At 36.4% G+C, this 22738-nt stretch overlaps 1 pseudogene; it reads right to left on the bottom strand.

The window, feature by feature from the left end:
- LOC132597733 (hypoxia-inducible factor 1-alpha inhibitor-like) overlaps positions 1-22738 on the bottom strand; it is a 187855-nt pseudogene that overhangs the window by 26707 nt on the left and 138410 nt on the right.

Consider the following 22738-nt stretch of genomic DNA (forward strand, 5'->3'; position numbering starts at 1 on the left):
ATATTAGCTAGGTAAAGTGAGGTAAGCTTATCATAATACTAACCTAACCAAGAAAGTATGAATTTGATATTGTAGGCAAGTTAAGCATGGAGTGATGGGTTTAAAGTTTCTCTTAATATTAGTGACACGGTGATGATCCAATGATAGAAAAACAGTGGAACAGACCAGAAAATCATGTGATAGTATCTAGGCTGGCGTGTTGAAAGCCTGGGCTTTTGTGAACAATGAGAAGGGAGAAAAAGAATCCCAGAGATTTTTCAAAAGAAGAATCAAAAGGCACAGTGACATATTGGATGCGGTGGATGACAGAGAGAGAAGAGTGAAGGGCAATGCTATGATTTAAGTTCAGGGACCTAGAAATATAAGAGAGCTACTGCACACAATTTTATCTAGAAAGTAAAAACAGTTAGGGGAGCGAAATTCTGAATTCATTTAGTATGCACTGAATTTACATGTCATCCACAATTCAATCCAATCTGTACTATCGCTAGTTGAGAATAAACACAGGAAGAATGCACATAGGAAAGGAAGGCTAAAGATTTCATTTGGGAATTATCTGCATAGAGATCAGAAACGAAGCTGTGAATATGCTGTAAGATCAGCAAAGGCTCAGGTAGAAGAAAGATTCAAGAAAAATGTGTTCTCAAATATCAAATATCTAAGTGCATTGAAGGAACATAAGAGCAAAGGTACAGTATTGGCTGTAGGGACATAAAGGTCACTTGTAATCTTTTGATAGTATTTTCAAGAGTTCACGGAGTTGGAAGAAAGGGGAATCCTATATCTCACAGTTAAAATGAGTAAGATAGGAAGTGGAAGCAGTGGAGAAGTCTCTTTCATCAAGATTTTGATGATAAATAGAAAGATTAAAAAGTACCTAGGAGAAGTAGTGAGGTTAAGGAAGGTGTTTTTTGTTGTTTTAATAGCGGATGTAGTTGAGTGTGTTTGGAAGCCGTCTTTACATTAAAGAAAATTAGTTGGGCATCAAAAATAGAAGTGTGAGTAAATCATGAGGACTGCCCTCAAGGAGCTCACAGCCCAGTAGACTCTTCTCCCAAGAGCCTGAATGGAAACATGAGAAGATACTAAGTTTAAGATGAAGAAATGTGACAGAGTTTTCAGCAAAATTAAGTTTGCACCTCAAGAAGCAATATTCTCACCAAGAATGAGGGGGAGAAAATGGAAGATGGTTGGATGTTTCAAGGAGAAAAGAATAATAAGTGAGAGAATTAGCTCTGTGACATTTGAGAGGTGAATAAAAGGTTTGATGTGATGACAGGTACGATCCTGATGAAACTCCATAGAATGAATCTATAATTGTCACACTCTTGTCCATTTTCTTTCATCAGCATTCTATGGCCTGACAGCCAAAAGAGAGTGAGTAAGCAGTGGGGATAATAGATGTTTGGGGAATAAGAAGCTTCTTTGAAGACAAAAAGAGCACGCAGTGATCTAAAGTTGGATTACACACATAAATAAAGCAAAGTGTAGCAATCTAGTCCTGTAAATGATGTGCCTGACAGACACATAATATAGTAGGGCTAATATCATTACTACTAATTGGCATTAATAAAAACCATGGAAGATATGATTAGCGTAGAAATCTCAATGATTCAGATATGAATCTGGTATGTTTCTTAGAACTTGAGAAGTAATAAGAATAGCTTTCAGTAATGTTTAAGAGTTCATACCTATTTTTGTTAAATGCTGTTCTTAGTTCTCACAAGGCAAATGACTCCATGGCTGAAAACAGACAAAAATGACTGATCAAGTATCAAAAACCTAAAATGGGCCTCAGTACCATAACTTGGCTTTTGCCCTACGTCCTTTTGGAGGAAGGCCAGAGCTAGAATCCTTAATGACAAGATCAGAGTAGGAAGAGTTCTCCTAGTAACAGGGTCTCCTGATATTGAAGGGCTGAATTGCTCTATCAGCCTTGTTCACTTCACTCCCGAATTATACACAAAGCTCCACTCTATGGGAAGAAGAAATAAAGAATCTGGAGGGCAAAATATAGAGTCCTGTTCTTGGTAATTCTCTTAGTTAGATATGTTTGCTGGCAAAGAGCAAAAGCACAAAAATAAGTTAAAGTTAAAAACAGATGTCCTTATAGGTATGCAATAGTGAAATACACATTCATTCATGACCAAGAAGTGAAAGGAGTTGGACATCATAGGGGATGAGTCAGACCTACAAATGTACTGGTGGAAATTTATTCCTTTCTCTTTCTCAGAATTATCTTCCCTTTCTACTTCTTGCTGCTGCTTTTCTATTTTTCCTCTAATCTTCTCTATCTCTCTGAAAGCTGGTTTTCCTGTATCCTTGAATACAGTCAATTATGAGTAGAACACCAGCTCCCTAGTTAAATAAGTCACATTCTCTCTGTAACTAGGAGAGATCATCTAATTGGAGTCTAGGGATTTGGACAGGGAGTTTTCTCAAGAAGGGGTTTGGAGGAGGAAAACATTTAGTATCTCTAGTAGGCTAGTCCAGAACTTCACCAAGAATATAGAGTCAACATTTAGTATCTCTAGTAGGCTAGTCCAGAACTTCACCAAGAATATAGAGTCAAGACAGTGTCTAAACAGAGCAACTGACTTTAGCATTTAACCAAAACCATTCTGGAGCAGACAGTCCACACAACATCAACTAAATACATACATACATATAATACATTATGGTTTAGGTTGGGTTAGAGGAACCAACTTAGGATACTGGAGTATGTTGTCCTGTGTTTTTTCTGAGTTTTGATATAAAAATCTTAAGAATAAGCTGGGGATGTATCAATATAAGCTTAAAGACTGAGTGCACATCTTTTCTTCAGATAGCTAATAATCTACTTTTTTGAGGATTCTAGGTTTATATTTTTCAATCAAGTATTATCATTACACATTTTAAGAAAACCAAAATCAAATCCCTTTGGCTTTCAAATGTGGCAAGTTGAAGTACTGGAAAATACTGGTTACAGTTCTATAGAAGAAACCAGCAGAATACAGCAACATATACTCAAATACTACAAGCTTCTTCCTTTATCCGGGCTTCATTACCTTAGCAATTGACAATTTATACCTATATTTTTAAGCTTCAACCCAAATAAGACTGCTATTCAGCTGTATTCAAAGAGGATACAACTTGTTCCATAAAAGTCATTTATACTTCAGAAAGCTTAAAAACTGCTACCACCTCCTCCGCCTTTTCAATCCTGATCCAGGCAAGGAGCTGGTTTTAAATTGGATCCTCACACTTGAGTCAGATCTTTATAGGAACACAGCAAGACAGGAAACTTGTCCTGTGTGAATCACATCTTCACCAATTGTGTTAACCTGTAAAGATGGCGAAAAATGACTGAGTGCCTCATATTGAAACTACAGGTTAAATCCCTCTAACAACTGATTTCAGAGAAATGTATTTTATGTTCTTTAAATGTCCTTGCTTTGTAGAGTATTGCTCCAAGCAAGGAGCCCATTGACTATGGCGGGGAATCTTTTTATCATGTGAACATTTGGGATGTAACAGACTGGTTACAAGTTTATAACTGTATCCTATGGACTGAATTGTGTACCCCTAGCATTCGTATGTTGAAGTCACATCCAATGTGACTGCATTTGGATATAGGGATTTTAATTAAGGTTAAATGAAGTCATAAGTGTGGGATCTAAATTTGATAGGACTGTTGGCTTTATAAGAAGAGGAAAAGAGAGGGAGAAGAGATTTCTCTCTCTCCATGTACTTGCACCAAAGAAAGGCCACTTGAGCACACAGCTAGCTAGAATGCAGCCATCTGCAAGTCAGGAAGAGAGTCCTCACCAAAACCCAATCATACTGGCACCCTGATCTTGAACTCAGTTGCTCCAAAATCACGAAATTTGATACTAATCACCAAAGAAAAGAACTTTAAGCATAAAGAAAATTGTGAACTTGCAAATTCTATGGTGGCCTTTAATTAATTATCAATTATAAACATGTGCTACAGTTGGCTACTTTGTGGATATAGTTACTTTCCTGTAGTTGCAAAGTAAATGATAGGGCTTCCCTGGTGGCGCAGTGGTTGAGAGTCTGCCTGCCAGTGCAGGGACGCAGGTTCGGGCCCTCGTCTGGGAGGATCCCACATGCCGCAGAGCAACTGGGCCCGGGAGCCACAATTACTGAGCCTGTGTATCTGGAGCCTGTGCTCCACAACAAGAGAGGCCGCGATAGTGAGAGGCCCGCGCACTGCGATGAAGAGTGGCCCCCCACTTGCCACAACTAGAGAAAGCCCTCACACAGAAACGAAGACCCAACACAGCCATAAATAAATAAATTTTTTTAAAAAATGATAAAATACAGCTCCAAAGACACTTATACCTTGAGCTGACACTTTATGGAAATAATTTTGATTTATAAGAAAACCTAGTAGCTCTAAACTTAAGATAACTGAATTAATCATGAAGTGATTTTATTATGGTATGATTAAACATGAAGATGAAGTCATCATTATATTATTAATTTATATACTACAAAGATGCAATTAGTGTTTGCGATTTTTTAATTTACAAGTTCCAAATACCAGTAAAGCCTGCTGCTAATTTGGTCTTTGGTTTAGAACTTTGGTTCCCTCTTTTTATATAATGCCACCTAACTTAATTCAGAGGAGGATTTCTAAATATTAATAGAGAAGGTAATTTTAGAAATTTAATTAGTGATCCCTCCCACACCACTCATTCAGTTTGGCTTTGGATCATTGATTTTCCAAAAAAAATAAATAAATAAGAAATTATTTCTAAAAATTCCATAACCTAAAATGAATAAATAAAATAAGTAAAATAATTTATTCATTATAGCATCCCTTTTTGCTATACACTTTTCTTAAAATAAGCCAGGTTTATCTCTGCTACTTGTTAACAAAAATGGAGTTATGGAGCTTTTAAATGGAGTATTTCTTTCCAAGGCTGTATAGTATTTCATTAAGGTCTTATAATGCTACCTGTGTGATGGTAGATAGGGAGAAAATATGAAAAATTTTATGTTTTGGGACATTGAGGAGATATGTGTTTTCATGCTTTCCTGAGCTAGAAGTACTTTAGGCAGGTGGCAACTCTATTTTTAATTATTTTTATTAAAAAGGAACACATTGAGCTTAGAATTTTGAAAAATAATTACCCTATGGACATGTTAAGGTATTGGAGATTATAGTGTTCACCTCAGGTTGCCTTTCAAAAGATAAAAAAGAAAGAATATACTATATTCATCCTTTTATACATTCAACAAAATATTTATTGAGTACCTACTAAGTGTTAGGCTATATGCTAGGAATGGTAGAGTCAATGATGATTAAAAAAAGACTTGATTTCTATGCTTATGGAACTTATGGCCTAGTGGGGAAGAATGGCACTAATAAAGTAATCATATAAATCAACATAAAATTGCAGATTTGGTACATGCTGTGAAAGAAACGTTATGTGTTACTCTGACAATACTTTGGGTTAAGAGAAAAACATTGAAATATCCTGAAGCAGAAAAGATCTGGGCAAGGAAGCTTCTCAGAGCCAAGAAAATGAGAGGGACCTTGATGAAATATGCCATTTACCTTTATCCCAAATTTACCTTCATCCTAAAAGTAATGCAAAACATTTGAAGGATTTTAAGTTAGCGGAGATAGACAACTGATGTGATTAAATTTGCATTTTAGAAATATATGTGGTCTGAAGAACAGATTAGTGGAAGAAAGTTTAGGTACAGTCAAACCAATCAGAAAGTTATTCTGGAAGTCCAAAGTAGAGATCTAATTACACAGAATAGCGTATTCATGATGAAGTTAGGGAGAAATGGAAAATCAACAAAATTGCATGGTGGATTGGATGTTTAGAAACCATAAAAGTAGATTTTGCTGCTATAAGTGATTATAATATCAATGTTAAGGTGGATAAAGAAAAAAATATCCACTCAGGTTATCATATGGAAACTTTTCCAGCTTTCATGTCAATGAGATAAGCACCCTGTAATGTGAATAAATGATTCTTTAGTATTGACATTTCCAAACCTATAAGGACTCCAAATTCCAATATCCTTTTCCTGGTTCATTACAATGCTGTTTTGTTGGTCTACAGAAGTCTTCCTAGTTTGTAGTCTCCATCTGTAATTTTTGTCCGAATTTTCACTTAAGTCAACTTCTGTAGAAGTTATTCCACTCCCTGAGTGAAAATTATCCCTAATTTGAAAGACATCACTTAAGACTTTTCACAAGGGGACTGACATTTCACTAGGGGAAGACAACCCTTGAATGCTGAAGATTTCAGGTTGCTAGGCAACCCAGCAAGTAGCCCAAAGACTCTTAGGAAATAGATTGTGTGTGCTAGCCTCAAAAATGGTCACATATCTAAGCATGACATGAAAGCCCTCTATGTTTTCAACAAAACTCGTCTTTTAATTCCTTCTATATACCTTCTTGGCCAATAATGAGGAATTATGATGTGAGTTCTGAATCTGCTCACAAAAACTAAGAAGGTAACACAATGAGTTAAGTAACTTTTCCAATATTGGAATCAATTTCAGTTTGTAGTTGAGATTTTCATCTCCTTTTAATAGAGTAATTGTTTCCAAAATAATTTAAGGCATGATCTCAATTATTCACATCACCTCAATGATCTATGTTTCCTATAGTCAAAATTAGGCCCTCAACAATTTTTGTATGAATAGTCTGACTGCTGAAAAACTGTCTATGAATTCACAGAGACAAATTCTCCCATTCATTTTGCAGTTTTTCAGTTTGACTTTTCCTCTCAAGACAAAGCCTCTTATAAAATCAAAGGAAATAATAAAACTGTCAGATGTCAAATTGGGTTTCTTGTCAACGCATTCCCCAGTGTCCTTTCTCATGGGGTTTGATTTCTTCTGAAGAATAATTTTTGAAATTTGAATTCAAAACACCAAAGCTACACTTTGCTGTGCAGCAGAAACTAACACAACATTGTAAAGCAACTACACTCCAATAAAAATAAAAAATAAAAAAACATAAAAGCTAAATTCTTATTGCAAGGGCTTCAACTGTCAGTATATAGACATGTGTAAAAATACAGATAAGTGTGCACTTTATGTACAAACATTTTCCATTCGATCCTCTTAAAAGAATAACGTGTAAGCAAATTTTATTTATCCCAGTTTTCTTATATTTGTGTCTTCATCTGAGAACACCCACCCACCCACTTCTGACAGTGCTGCTGACAATGTCACCTCCAATATGACAGTTTCATTATTTTTTCCATTGTCTGGGGGTGGACAAATGCAACATATTCTAAGTTTAAATAAACTTCAGCTTAGAAAACTTAAGAGAAAAATATCATTTTTAGTAAAAGTATTTCGATCAAAGATCTCAGGCAAGATATAAGTTAAAAGGAAGGCCAACAATACTGACATTGAAACCTTAATACCCTCTACTTTTATATCAACTCTACTCCCCTATTTTAAATTGTACACGCACTTCTTTTGCATCTATTTGCCTCTTGACTTTTCTTTTTCCTTTAGTTTTTTAGTAGCATTTCTTAAATTTTGTTTCCTGGTATTTAATTTTTGCTTGTTAAACAAAACTAGAATGTATATTAATAGCTCTCCATTATAAAGGTAATATATGTTCATTATACAGATGTGAAATACAGGAACAAGCAGTAGAAAGAAGCACCTGTTGTTCCAGCACTCAAAGTTAACCAACACTGACCCTTTTCTTACAATTTCAGAATAACTAGTCCAAGAAGATACTTGAGAAATCATTTCAAACATACTATCTCCTCTATAAAGACCAAGGTGGAAATTCTACAACCACACTCACACATTTTTAAGGACAAACAATAATCTCGAATAGGAAAATCCAAGTTTTAGAAATGATTGTCACTCATTTTACCAATGAAGAAACAACATCAGCATAACTAGGCAACTTACTAAGGCAAAACAGCTTGCACAGGCATGAGAAATGGATGACAGTTCCCCTGCACTTTTCCCCTGTCATTTACCTGTAACCACAAGGCATGGAGTGTTTTCTATGCTTGGCCAGAAGGTAAAATCATCTGAGTAAATTGTCTATAATATAGATTTCCTGGGTCCCACAATTATTCAATGAATCAGAATATCTAGGGGAGAAACACACAACTTTCTTTTAAAGGTTGTAAACTATTGCTGATAACAAGCAAGTTGTGCAAACCACTGGTGTAAACCAGTTCTTCCTTCTTTCATAACTCTCATGTTATGCTTTGCCTTCTCCTTTCTATCCTCCACTTAAATTCACTAAGGGAATATGTTCAGCATCATGATAACTGCAAAGACAGATATAAAGAAAATTAAGAAATGAATTTGCCCTTGAGGGTTGGGCAGTAGGAGATGGTGGGAAAAGGAGTAGACGTTACTTAAACTAGTAATTACATGCTAAGTGCTATAACTCAGGTGTGAAATGCTATGTGAGTGTTGTGGGATGAATTGTGTCTCCCGAAAGATATGTCTAAATCCTAATCCCTGGTACCCGTGAATGTGACTTTATCTGGGGATTGGGTCTTTATAGATATAATCAAGGTAAAATGAGGTCATACTGGATTAGGGTGGGTCCTAAATCCAAGGACTAGTATCCTTACAAAAAGAGAGGGTCACAGAGATACAGACACACAGAGGGATGAAGACCATGTGAAGACAGAGGCAAAAAGGGATTCTTTCCTAGTGTCTTCAGAGGAATCTTGGCCCTGCCAACATCTTGATTTCAGACTTCTAGTCTCCAGAACTACAGAGAATAAATTTCTGTTGTTTTAAGCCACTCAGTTTGCGGCGCTTTGTTAAAACAGAAAACTACTACTACAGTGAATATCATTTATGTAGCTTCTTTTGCAGGGAAAAAAAAAAAACACAACAGGTTGGAATGGTCAGTGAAATTTGTAAACGTTATATAAATTGAACTCTTCTATATTTTGTGATTGCTATGGCCAAGTCCTCTGGGAAAAAATAATCATGTAAGGTTGTGTTTATCTTTGGCTCTTTTTCACCAACATAGAAATGTAAAGAAAACACAGAGGTGTAAATTTTTGCAATAAAATCTATTTTAAAATTTAGTGAATGCATACAAAATACTTGAAAAATAAATATTTCTTACTGTATACAGTAAAAGATCCAAATGACTTCAGTTCTTAGTAAGATGGATACTATACTCAGCTATGTTACAGTAATTTCTCTGTCTCATATGTAGGGTGCCTGGTCTTTGGGGAATTTGAAGAGATATTTAAACAATCCCTAACAGTGAAAATAATAACAATAGAAGACTATGTGCTTTGAATTGTGCTGGCCGAAATCATACAGCTACTGTAGAGACCAGGAGAGAATACAGTGCAGCATAGGAAAAATGTAAAAAGAATGGTGTCAATTACCAAAATGGAGGAACTGAAAAGCAGACATGTTAACAAAAATATGAGTCTAACTTAGGGATGAAACACTTGGACCAAGGTAAGAAGATAATAAATAGGCTGTTGTTGCATACCTGTTTATCACCTGAAGTAAATAAAATATTACTTCTGAGCTCTTATCCATGCAACTATCATCTCAGAGGATAAAAGTGGACAAGGTGATAAGAAGTCTCAGTAAGAAGATGTCAACTGAAACTGGAAGGAAACTGAATTCAGAATCAGTTGTCCCAATTTGGAGCAATCAAGCTAACCCTTCACATGGGTGAGTAGAAATCTGTTTCGGGTGTCTATGTTTTGTTTTGTTTTGTTCCACTTTTGAACCAAATGCTGAAGGTATACATGCAGCATAACCAGATTATAAGTTATGGATAGTAAATATATATATGGAAATATGGACCAATGAACTATTGTGATTGCTCTTCTGTAGTGTCTACTGTTGTGATTTCTAACCCCGATTCTCTGCCTCCTCTATCTCCTAGGATGGACTCCACCTGATAAGGATGATTATATGACAATCCATATGGATAATCATTGTCACTGTAAGCTAGCATTTTGTGCTCTTACTATATTCTAAGCATTACTCTAATTACTTTGCATATACTGTCTATTTTATCTTCATATTAATAATAATTGAGTAACAGGTATTCTTATGGCAGTTTTACATATGGAGAAACTGAGGTGCAGGGAGCCTAAGTGAACTGCCCTAAGGTCACCCAGTGGTAGATGGCAAATTTAGAAATCAAATCTAGGTGTGCCTAACACAACATGTCATGTTATTAACCACTAACTTACATGATCTCCCTTGGTTATCATCTCCTGTATCTTCTTTTCAAATCGGCCCAGGGGCAGGGCCAGCGTTATTTCACTTCTAAACTGATGAAGTGTCCAAAATGGAGTTAAAAATCCCGTCTAAGGCTTTTCCTAACACCTCTCTAGATTCCCTTTATATCCTAGGTGGCAGGAGTCATCAGTTTTGGGCTTGGGAAGTCCTTTCTAACATTTCCAAACAGGTGAGTAAGTAGAGTGAAGAATAATTCTCTCATGATGTCCCAGACTGCAGTTGAAGAATTTGACTTGCTGGTATTCAAGGTTCAAACTTTGAATGCCCTTTCCCACATGGATAAAGATGTATAAGAGTGGAAGAACATCTTTCAAACTCAAAAGGAGGGGAGCATTCAACCAGCTGATGAAAGGAGGAAAATCAGAGAGAAATTCAGGGACCAATTTCTGGTGCCTCCTGGGTGGTTGAAATTAGGAGGCGTGATCTAGGTAGCTTACTGCTTAGATTGCTCTTTCTGCTCTTACAATTTCACAAAAGGATGGAGTCATCCCAGAGGGACCGTAGGGAAGGAAGTCAATGAATAACCCATATTTTATTAATTTTAATTTTCACTATGCAAGTATTCATATTTATTTTTGAAAAAGATAAATACAGGTAAGAGCAAAAGGAAAGTAATTTTTTAAATCATCTGTAAATACAGACATGACTATTTAATTCTATTCATTGCCTCTAATATATTTAACGTAGTTATAATTGTCTAACAGATCGCATATCTATATATCATATATGTTAAACACTATAAATAAATACACTTATTTTTACTAAAGTAGAGATACCACATACAGTTTTCTGTAACTTCTTTTTTCTCTTAACACATATTATGAGCATTTTCCATATCAAAAACATAAATTTAGATAATTTTAAATGTGACATAATACTTTATTATATACGTCAGTAATAACATCTTTAAAGTCCTCTTATAGTAAATTTCAATTATTTCATTTTTTCTGTTGTAAATAATATTGTGACAAACATCCTTAGCATTTGTCCGATTGGAACAGCCTTCTAGAATTAGACTCTAGTTCAAAGAGTAGGTCATTTTTTGATACTTGTTGCCCTCTGGAAATGTACTAGTTTACTCCCACAAGCAATATATGAAGTCCATTTTCCAACATCCTCGCCCACACAAGGCCTGGCTAATGGCATATTTAAAAACTATTTTATGGTATGATACTTATGTGTAGGAAGGAAACTTTAGTACTAAGTTTTAATGCTGAGATTATCCTGTTTGAGCAAAACAGTGAGGCAAGTTATCCATTGCTTGATGAAGATGATTTGCCAAGGAACACTAACAATTAATGGTAGATTAAATTAATGGTAGGAGTATTAGCAATTCTGGTATATTACCATAAATATTTGCTCCCTTAAAACACTATTGGATTACAGTTTCTAATAGTATCAGAAACTTCAGTTTTAATGACTTGAATGACATTTATTAACTTTCTTATTATTAGGGCAAAGTAAACCAGCATCATTTTATAGCCAAAAAATAATTAATCTGCACCACAGTTCCTCTTTTGTGAGTCATCAAATGCCACCTACCTGTGACAAGCTTCATGAGCCATTAGAAGGGATTTTCCATCCTCTGTAATAGCTTGCTGTCAAAAAAAAAATTTATAAAGTACACAAATTTGGTTTTACTTTCCCAGACAAGGGATTATATTTAATTCAAAGGTGGTTTACACTAAGTCATATGAAACATCTATATCTTTGCTTCCTTTTCACCCATGTGGATCTATTTCCATGACTGAAAGGCAAGCCAGATATTGTGCCTCAACCTTTAAAAAAAGAGAAGGAAGAAAAAGCCACAGCCCCACCCAATATGCTAAGTGTAGTCATTAAGTGTTTATCAGTTGCTCAAGGGTGGTGAAAGAGTAAAAATACTCTGTACAGCTTACAAGGCAAAACTATAATCCAGTCTCAGTGTTCCTACATGTTCCTGGATGATGCATATCCTGCCTCAGGTTCATCTATGCAAAGATCATCGACATCAATTTGCTCTTTGCCTAATTTGGCTTTGAGTCACTGTCATGAGGTTATCAACACTTTAGAACAAAATGATTCTAAAGTTCTGAATAGCACTTTATTCTGTTTAAGATTCCATTTTTAGCATCACTTGGAACACTTTTGCCTCAACTGTTAATTTAAGAGAAGTCAAAGTCCTCAAACAATGCAACAATGCCAAGGAAAAGAATTTAACGTGCAAAGCTAAATGGGGGTTCCACATTCCTGCACAGCATGGCTTCTCAGATGTTGTTCACACCGACCCTGATTAGGATCCAGTTTAGGACTGGCTAAGTCTGGAAAAGTGAGTGATGCACTTTATTTAATATGTCATCTCTGGAAATTTCCATCTTTCCTTTTATATCATTAGAATTAAATACTTAAGGATTTTTCTAATTTTTTCCAAAGTGATATTTCAAAATATCATTGCATGAGATAAATCCAGACCCCCACTCTTATGTGTTCAGAATGTTGAGCTAGAATCACACCAAAATTCTATAATCCAGTGAGCACTCCAGGGAGAAATCAAATAACTTCCCTCATAAGCATCTCTCCCTTTTAGAATTAGCTAACGATAAATACTTTAGAACCCACTAACAACAACTTAGGCTGATGTAAAGTGATGTGAAACTGCATCACCTGTACCACATGGCTGTATTGTTGGTATTAACTGGCTATTTAGTTGGACTGTTGGGTGGATGCAGTCAAGCATCAAGGTCATTACAGGGATTGAGATCATTCCAAGCAGCTCATAGAGTAGAAAGACAGTCAAGAAGGCCTTGGTTCCAATTCCAGAATTTATTAACTGTACAATTGGTTAATTCCTGAACCCATCTGGGACTCAGTTGTACAGTTTGCAATTGGGAAGGGCTTTTGTGAAGATAAATATTTAATTAGGTAGCACAGTACCTAGCATATAAGGGGTGCACAATAATTATCTGTTGAATAAATGAGTGATCGATTTTCAGGAATTCAAGAATTGACAAAATCTTCTTTTTATCCTACTGAAGGTGAACTGACAAACAAGATAGTTTTGTTGTTTCTAAAGTTCCTGACATGATATTTTTTCCTGTTTTCTTGCATTTTTGTTTAAGAAACTTTAAGTTTGGTTGCCTATCTATGGAATACTTCAGAAAATTGATACCTAAAATTATTTTTCCCATTATCTCATCTCTGTCAAACTATTAAAGAAGAAGAACAACAACAAAAAAAAAACAAACAAAAAAATCACCTCACTGTTACTGTATGAGCCCAGACACTTCTCTTTCTGTTTCTAAATTCACTGCCTAAACAGTGAATTCCTTTATGGTCCTTTATGTCCTGGAGAATTACCATAACTTTAAGTATTGTCAGTGTACCTTAAACCTACTACATATGAAAAGATGAGAAAGTTTCTGAGAACACGTGACATTCCTCAAGCTAGAGGAAGTAGATGGTGGCCAAAAATCTATATTTGGGTATGCTTTTTCTTTTGCATTGTAGTATCCTCCCAAAACATATCAGGCAGACATATCTTTCAGATGCGTGGCAAATCACATAGGCTGGCTCACCAAACACCCATTTCAAACCCCCTTCCCTTGTTTCTGTCTATTTTATCATTATAGACTTCCTCAAACCTAGGGGTGACACAGCTCTGGTCAGTTAGGCATGAGTATGTGATTGCTGGGCAACTTTTTCCTCTTTTTCATTCTCCACTCCTGTAACTCAGACTAAATCCCTGGAGAAGCAACAGCCTCTTGCAGCCAAAAGGACAAATCAAAGAGTAAGAACAGTGGGAGCTGTGTTAGCCTAAGTTCCGTGTGTTACTGAGACAAGTACTTTCATAAGTTGTTTTCTTTCTTTTATTTTCTTTAATGACCATAAAGCCCTTACTTTTTTAAGCTACTAAAGAAAGGGATTTCTGTACTTGCATTGGAATGCATCATGGTATAAAATCTGACTTCAAATCCTCCCTTTGAGATGATTTATTTGATGTCCCAAGTCAGATATTTTGTCTATGCTGTTCCCACATAACTTTGTGCATATCATTTTCCAACAACAACAAAAAAATGTTCTCATTGAGGTATAAATCAAAAAGTGCACAAATTAAAGGATATATCTTAATGGCCTATTACAAAGTGAGCACAAACTTGGAACCAAATCAAGAAATAGAACATCTGTAGAAACCCAGAGTGCTCTCTTGTGCCCCCTCCTGGTCACTATCCTTCCCCCTTCCCCAAAAGCCACTATAAATTAGTCTTTCCTATTTCTGAATTTATATAAATATTATACACACAGTATGTACTCCTTTGTGTCTGATGCCTTTAGGAAAATACTGTACTTGTTCAATTCATTCAGTTGTTTTATGTAGCAATAGTCCATTCATTCTCCTTGTTGTTTAGCATTCCATTGTATAAATATACCAGAATTTATTTATCCAATCTACTGTTGATGGATACTGGACTGTTTCCAGACCTTGGCAATTAAGAGTAATACTTCTATAAACATTCTTGTGCATGGCTTTTGGTGCACATATGTATAGATTTCTGTTAAATATATGCCTAGGAGAGGAATTGCTGGGTCATAGGGTATGCATATGTCAACTTTAACAGTATTACCAAACATTTTTCCAAAGAGTTTGTACAAATCAGCCTCCTATCAGCAGTGCATGAGAATTCTAGAAACTCTGCATCTGCACCAATATTTGGTATTTCAGTCAATTTTATTTTAGCCTTTTTGTGGGTATGAAGTGAAATTTCATAGTGACTTTTTTCACTTTGCATTTTCCTGACTACAAATAAGAGTCAAAATATTTCAAATGTATCTTGCCTATTTGGATATCTTTTTGTGTGTGAAGTAACCATTCAGGTCTTTTGCCCACTTAAAAATTTTTATAATTGTGCTGTCTGCCTTTTTTCTTGGTGACTTGGAAAAGTGGTTATATATTCCAGATATTAACACTTTTCAGCTATATGTATTAATAATATAAATAATCTCTCCCACTTTGTGGCCTGCTTTTTCATTTTCTTAATAGTGATCCTAATTTTACTATAGTCCAGTTTATTAGTGCTCTTTTATGGTTAATGTTTGTGTATTCTACCTTAGAAATATTTTACTACCTCAAGATTTGAAGGTTATCTTCTAGAAGCCCTACTGTTTTACTTTTCACATACAGATCTATAACACACCTTAACTGATGTTTGTGTGTAGTGTGAGGTGGAAGTGAAGATTTATTTTGAATATGATATCCATATAGCATGGTTTCTTTATGATACAATGATGTGGCATCTTAGATTCCAGCCAATATGGCAACATTTTAAATTAATCATATTATTTGCAATGACAGAATACAGCATAGCATACTAAAATTTGATGAAAATTTTGTGAGAGTATAGAAACTGATATATTTAAAACAGGGAAAAACTGATTAAGGTTTTAAAATATTAGAAGAGGATAAGAAATGGCTTTTGAAAGTTAGAATAATTTAAATAAATTAGATATAGCAATATGAATTCATGATTTTCAATAAACATTCCCAGTTCTATTACCTAACCTAATATACACTCCTGAGACAAAATTTTGATCCCTAATATTATTATTTACTGACAGTAGTGGAATCTATGTTTTGGACAGGGAAAACCAAAATGTGTCTAGAATATCTTGTTGTCAGACTGCAAGTGTGCTTTCAAAGTTATCTGGAATAGTGCTAAACAGGACAAGAATTCTAACCAAAAGGATAAAAACAAAAATAATAATTAAACTTCACTAGAGAAAGTTAAACCTTTAAAGTGTCATGGGTTCATAATATTACGCGAAAGGGCAAATGATATAAATTATACTAATTTAAAGTAATGAGTTAAAATGATATTTTTTAATGTTCTATACTGATAAACCCAAGTTATTTAAATACTATCTTCAAGTTTCTATCACTGCCTGAGTTGACCGTCAGAAATGTTAACATACGTTTTATATATATAGTATATACTATATATGATCATTATTTATTACTTTATATAAATATATTTATATACCAATAACTTATAAATGTTAATATATATTCAGAATTAACTCAAATGTGCTTATATTTTTATCAATTATAGGAAACATTTTATTAAAATAAATTGGGTATCCAAGCATTTGAAATAGCAGGAAGAAATAAAAGACCAGGAGAAATTTTCCTTAAAGACTGAATATTATCTAAAGTAGAGATTCTCAACATTTGGTCCCCCAACAAGTAGCATCAGTGTCACCTGGGGATTTGCTAAAATGCAAATTCTCCAGCCTTTTCCAGACCTACTGAAGCAGAAACTCTGGAGATGAGGTTCAGCAATCTGTATTTTTAAGGCCTCCTGGTGATTCCAATGTACATTACAGTTTGAGAACCACTGATCTCATGAGACTATTTAAATTATTGCACAGCCTGAGCTATAAAGCTAAACTGTGTTGGGCATTTAACACTGACCCCCATATCTTTCACAAAAACTTGACTGGTTATAGACCAAATAAAGAGTCTACATTTTTCTCTGTACCACTGAGTTAGGGCTAGTCATTTTGAGACCCTACTAGACACAAAATTACTAGAGTGGGAATTCAAATCCAGATATGTCTTAATACAGGACTGCATTCCATACATTCATTTTCTCTACCAACATTCATTACAACTCTCCACTAAACAAAGGACAGAAGAAAAGTCACTTGCCTAAACTGAGCTTCTACCAAATCGTAGGCTCTATACATCCGAGTAACTCTAATCTTCATATCCACATATATTAAGATGAGCTGTGAAGGAGCCCAAGTTCAGCAAGGTTAAATATGGTCACCAAAGCCACACAGCCAAGCCAGGGCAGAAGCAGGATTCCACTCTAACTCTTCCTGAATCCATATTCTAAACATGTGTTCCTCAATATCACACAATGTTAATACATATGCCACATGAGTTCAACAAAAGTTTATTGGGTGAATGGTGAGTGAAGGAATGACCTGAATTTCCCTGTTACGGCATTTTCAGGGGTTGCCTCAGTGGGCCTGTTCCATATAGCTTCCAAAAACTGCAAAGACACACTGACCAACATGATGGTTCCCTTAATGGTAGAGGTAAGAAAGATACTAGAGTCACTGAGGAAGTCATTGACATCATTAAAATGTTTAGATCCTTCAGGAGAAAGATTTCAGTCACTCCATAATCTCAAGCTGTGTGTTTCCTCAGTGCCCCCCGAAAACACTGAAAATACACAAAATGATATAAAAGACAGCTTTTATATAAAAAGATAACTTTTTCAATGAAAGTGTGGATTTCAATACCTTAAAAAGCATATTACACTAGTGTGAAGCATTCCTGGCTCATTTAATTTAACTTACCTTCCAGATAACTTCTCAGGGAAACTCAGAACTCAATTTAATTCTAAAATCATTGTGAAATGACATAAGGAGATGAATGCAATAGTTGCTAATGTTTCTTGGTGGAGTCATGGGGCAAGGGAGAGAAAGAAACAGATTAAGATGCTGCAGACATTTGTTACTTGAAGAGCAGCAGGAATGGAAAACGCATAGGGGTAACATTTGAAAGCTGTGTGTGGGAGGCACTTGCACAAAATATTTTGTCAACAGGATTTCTGCGTACACCTCTCACACACTGCTTATGAAATCTACCCCAGAAGAGAGATTCTCAACTTTTTTTTTTTTTTTCCCTTGCAAGCTGTCTAGCCTATGTAATTAAAGTCCGCCAGTAGAATAGCATTCAGGTGCTGACAAGATTGATAGTTCCCTAGCCTTTGCCATAGAAAGACAAAGTTAGGCACTTTCATTTCACTCAACTACAGCTGTGAAAAATGATCACTCTCATCTGCCTCCTAGCGCAATCTCCACTGCCGGTTTCCCACTAAGTTTCTCTGTCAGGTCCAGATGACATTTTCCCTCTGTTTTGCTGGTAGACATTCACTCTCTCCAAGCACAGTTATTAATATTTGATCAAATGCATGGCAACATCTTGAACCTTTATTCATGGTAATAATAAAAAATCATGGTGAAGTTCTCTAAAAGAGCACCCTGTGAAATAGAATCTGTTGTGAGAGGCTAAGAATCATTGATTTTCTCTTTACTTATTTACGACTATGGAACTCGAATTTCCCAAAGCATTACCATGTGTGTGGTTATTAGATTACGTTAACAGACCCAAGTTTGTGTGTTAATTAGCTCAAATCTCATCCTATAAGATTCAAAGCTTCTTCTGGGCCATACACATCAAACCCTCTCTGCAAAGTCTCAGTTATTTCTGGGCATAACACCCTCTCTTGAAATCCTATATACGTACAAAGAAAAATAAGCGCACACACACACACACATAACTGGTTTATCATAGAGCAGAAATGGGAAAAGTTTTTCTGTTAAGGACCAGGTAGTAAAAATTTATGCAATGGAAGCCATACAGTCTGTTGAATCTTAATTATACCATTATAGCATACATCAACAAATGGACATGCCTGTGTTCCACAAATAAATCAAACTTTATTTACAAAACCAGGCTGGGGAGTAGAGTGAGCCTGTGAGCTGTAGTCTGTCACCTCCCGTCTGAGACGATGCCTGCAACGAGTTAGCTCACTCTCTTCCCTGGCTGTAACCAAGTGAGAAATCTTTGCCACTATATGCTCTGCATTTAGGAATGCATTTTTTTTTTAACAGGCTTAATATTTTTTGTTGTTGCTGTTTCTTGAAACTGTGTTTTCCACTTCTGAAGAACATCCTTATATCCCAATGGGACAATGAATCTACAGGTAATATCTGATTAGGATATTCCAATCCTAAATGGCTCCTGAGCCGTTGGATCTGACCCATAGATACTCTGTAGTCCACGGGCCATAAACAACCGTGAACATTTGTTAAACTTCTAATTCATACTCATTACTATTGGGCCAGCTTTAGAAATATTACAATCTATATATTTAAAAATTGTTTTATCTGTATAAACAAATACATAGGCAATTTTTTTTTACTTTTTATTTTATATTGGAGTATAGTGGATTAACAATGTTGTGTTAGTTTCAGGCATACAGCAAAGTGGTTCAGTTATACATATACATGTATCTATTCTTTTTCAAATTCTTTTCCCATTTAGGTTGTTACATAATATTGAGCAGAGTTCCCTGTGCTATAGAGTAGGTCCATTTAGTTATCCATTTTAAATATAGTAGTGTGTACATGTCAATCCCAAACTCCCTAACTATCCTTCCCCCCACATCCTTCCCCCCAGTAACCATAAATTCATCCTCTAAGTCTGTGAGTCCGTTTCCGTTTTGTAAGTAAGTTCATTTGTATCTTATTTTTTTTTTTTTTTCTTTGCGGTACGCAGGCCTCCCACTGTTGTGGCCTCTCCCATTGCGGAGCACAGGCTCCGGACGTGCAGGCCCAGCGGCCACGGCTCACGGGCCCAGCCGCTCCGTGGCACGTGGGATCCTCCCGGACCGGGGCACGAACCCGTGTCCCCTGCATCAGCAGGCGGACTCTCAACCACTGCGCCACCAGGGAAGCCCATTTGTATCTTCTTTTTAAGATTCCACATATAAGTGTTGTCATATGATATGTGCCTTTCTCTGTCTGACTTACTTCACTCAGTTTGACAATCTCTAGGTCCATCCATGTTGCTGCAAATGGCATTATTTCATTCTTCTTAATGGCTGAGTAATATTCCATTGTATATAACACATAGGCAATTGACTGAAATAATGGTATTCTCATTTATAGAATGTTTTTATTAGGAACTATTCAAGAAAAAAAAGCCCCAAATAACAAATAAAGTATCACATTACATTCTCTTTAAGGTCATTTTTTATCTATTCAGTAAACAGTTAATGAAAAACTGTTAGGTCCCGGTACTAGACTAGATACTGTGATGCAATTATAAGCAACACGTATCTGCATCCTGAAGGAACTAGAGTTTAGTGTAGTTATTAGATTCTTTGTATAGACTTCTTAATCCTTAAATACAAACATCCTGTGTATCTGTGTATTTCACTAGCTCGAGTGCTCAAGTGGATTTTATGACCAAATTAAAATGACTGGGAACAACTGACTTTATTAACAGAAATTTAAGCATTTTTCCAGGGAAGTCCTCACCCCCAAATCCTAAGTGACATTTAAATATGTTCATGTATTAGTAACTATTATGGCTCATCTTCAATTTCTTGATAAAACAGCAGATTCTAAAGCCTTTCCGTTAGGGCCAGGGTCTGTAAATGCAGATGTCTGAACAACTCTGATAGTCTTTGTTGGATGTCTCCAGTGCTACTGACAGAAGAGCTAGGTGTTCACTGTTGCTAATAGCTGTGCCAGAAGCCCTAGAAGTTCTATAGTGATGTCACTCTGACTGACCTTATTGCCCTCATTACTGCTGGAGCCTCACTCATTGCCCCTCTATTCCTCCTGACTCTTTCTAGGCTTCTGTCAATCAATCCAAGTAATTTTCTTACAATAAGAACTCACACTTTCCCCTCTTCAACCAAAACTCAGTAAAGGATGCCTCATAGCAAAACTGGACCCTCAGGGCTGCAAATCTTTGGTGGTTCATCTCCTTCCATATACAGCAGTGTTTCTTCAGGCAGACCAGCAATACCGGTCAGAGTGATGAGGTCAAGATGAAGTCCCAAATTGTCTGCACTGTGTCACAGCCAACAATCCTCCCACAACTGCCTTCCTTCCTGATTCCAGCAATTGAGATCTTTGTAATAAATTCAGGTACTGATCCAGAGACAATCCTCTCTAAAGGAGCCTGCATCAGACATGCTTTATATTTTTGAGTCACAATTTAGGAATCTCCTATACCTGTGGACATTACTATTGAAAACAGATATAGGGGGCTTTGTTCCCTCTCAATCTTAAACATCCAATGAAACTATTTACTTGGAGGAAGTACAAGCCTTCACTTACTAAGAGCTTCTTAGCTCTCCAGGTTCTTGTCCAGGTAAAATCAATTTATAACTTATTTCTATGATAGTCAGCATCACTAAGTACAGTCAAAGTAACTATAGCAGAGCTTTATTTTAGGATAAAAATCTGCAAAGAACATCATTCATATCCTAACGATGATAAAAAGATGAACAATCTAAAAAAATCATAATGTTTTTCTTGAGCCGATCAGAGAGAGAAGTCTGTGAAGCAACTGAGTAACCTGAATATCAAAAAGGAACAAGTTCTTCCAAGGACAGACAAAACACAAAAAGAGTTGTACGTTTGGCAGAGCATGGGAGACAGGTGGCTACCACACCAGCAGGTAAGAAGGAATCAGTTTAAAAAGTAACGTAGTGTAGGGCTTCCCTGGCGGCACAGTGGTTGAGAGTCCGCCTGCTGATGCAGGGGACGCGGGTTCGTGCCCCGGTCCGGGAAGATCCCACATGCCGCAGAGCGCCTGGGCCCGTGAGCCACGGCCATTGAGCCTGCGCGTCTGGAGCCTGTGCTCCGCAACGGGAGAGGCCACAACAGTGAGAGGCCCACATACTGCAAAAAAAAAAAAAAAAAAAAAGTAACTTAGTGTAAAAGGCCAAATGTGGGCTATCATTATTTTAGAACAGATGGACGTATGAAACATAAGTGAAATCTGCATTCACTTACAAGATTTGTCCCATGGGCCTCCACTAAGTACTTAGAAGGAAGACTGAGGGCAGGGAAGAATAGAAAGAGCTCTGTTCAGTGGTCCAGGCAGGCAGGAGTTGATTGGTGGCTGTTAGTAGGCAGACATGAATCCCTGCCCACTCCACAGACCCTTCTCTCCTACAAAGCAAAGTTTAAAACAACTTGGGGAAGGGCAGCAAATCTGTCACTCTCAGGACCCAGACAAAGATCTATTATTACTAGGAAAATAGTAGCAGAAAAAAATCCTCTACCACTGGAGAAGAAGCAGTGATTTATCTTGGGACCATACCAAGCAGAAGTCTGTAACTGCCGAGGGAAGAATAAGAATCTCCTGCCCAAGACTAAGTACAGCTGCAAAGCAGTTTGGTTGCCACGGTGAGAAGGAGCAGGAATATTGAAATAGACTCATTCCCAAGACCCACATGCACAGAGGCTGCTCAGACTGAGTCAGGGGAAGAGAAAGAGCACAGAGATGCAGGGACTGCTGAAAGCTGAGCGGGAAGAGGAATACTGATACCAGCACTGTAGTCCACATGCTAAGTACAAAGCAAAAGTAGCCCACCACCAGAGGAATTTGAAGCCTTAGAGCACTGAGAATAACAATAAAAACAACAAATCAAAACTAACTCAGCTGCTGATGGATAGACTAAAGTCCCCATGCTGAGTTTAACAGGAGAGTTATGCCAATTCCAAGGGTTAATTACTGTTCTATCTACTGTTCCGTACATGAACACAGGCATTCAATAAAAAAATCATGACACATAAAGGAAAGAGGAAAAAAAATCCACTGGCAAGAGACAAAGCAATTAATATTACCAGGCTCAAAAGACAACCCAGATGCTGAAACTATCAAACAGAGACTTTACAATAGCTATAATTAATA

The sequence above is a fragment of the Globicephala melas genome, chromosome 8 (assembly GCF_963455315.2).
Source record: "Globicephala melas chromosome 8, mGloMel1.2, whole genome shotgun sequence".
Lineage (NCBI taxonomy): Eukaryota > Metazoa > Chordata > Mammalia > Artiodactyla > Delphinidae > Globicephala > Globicephala melas.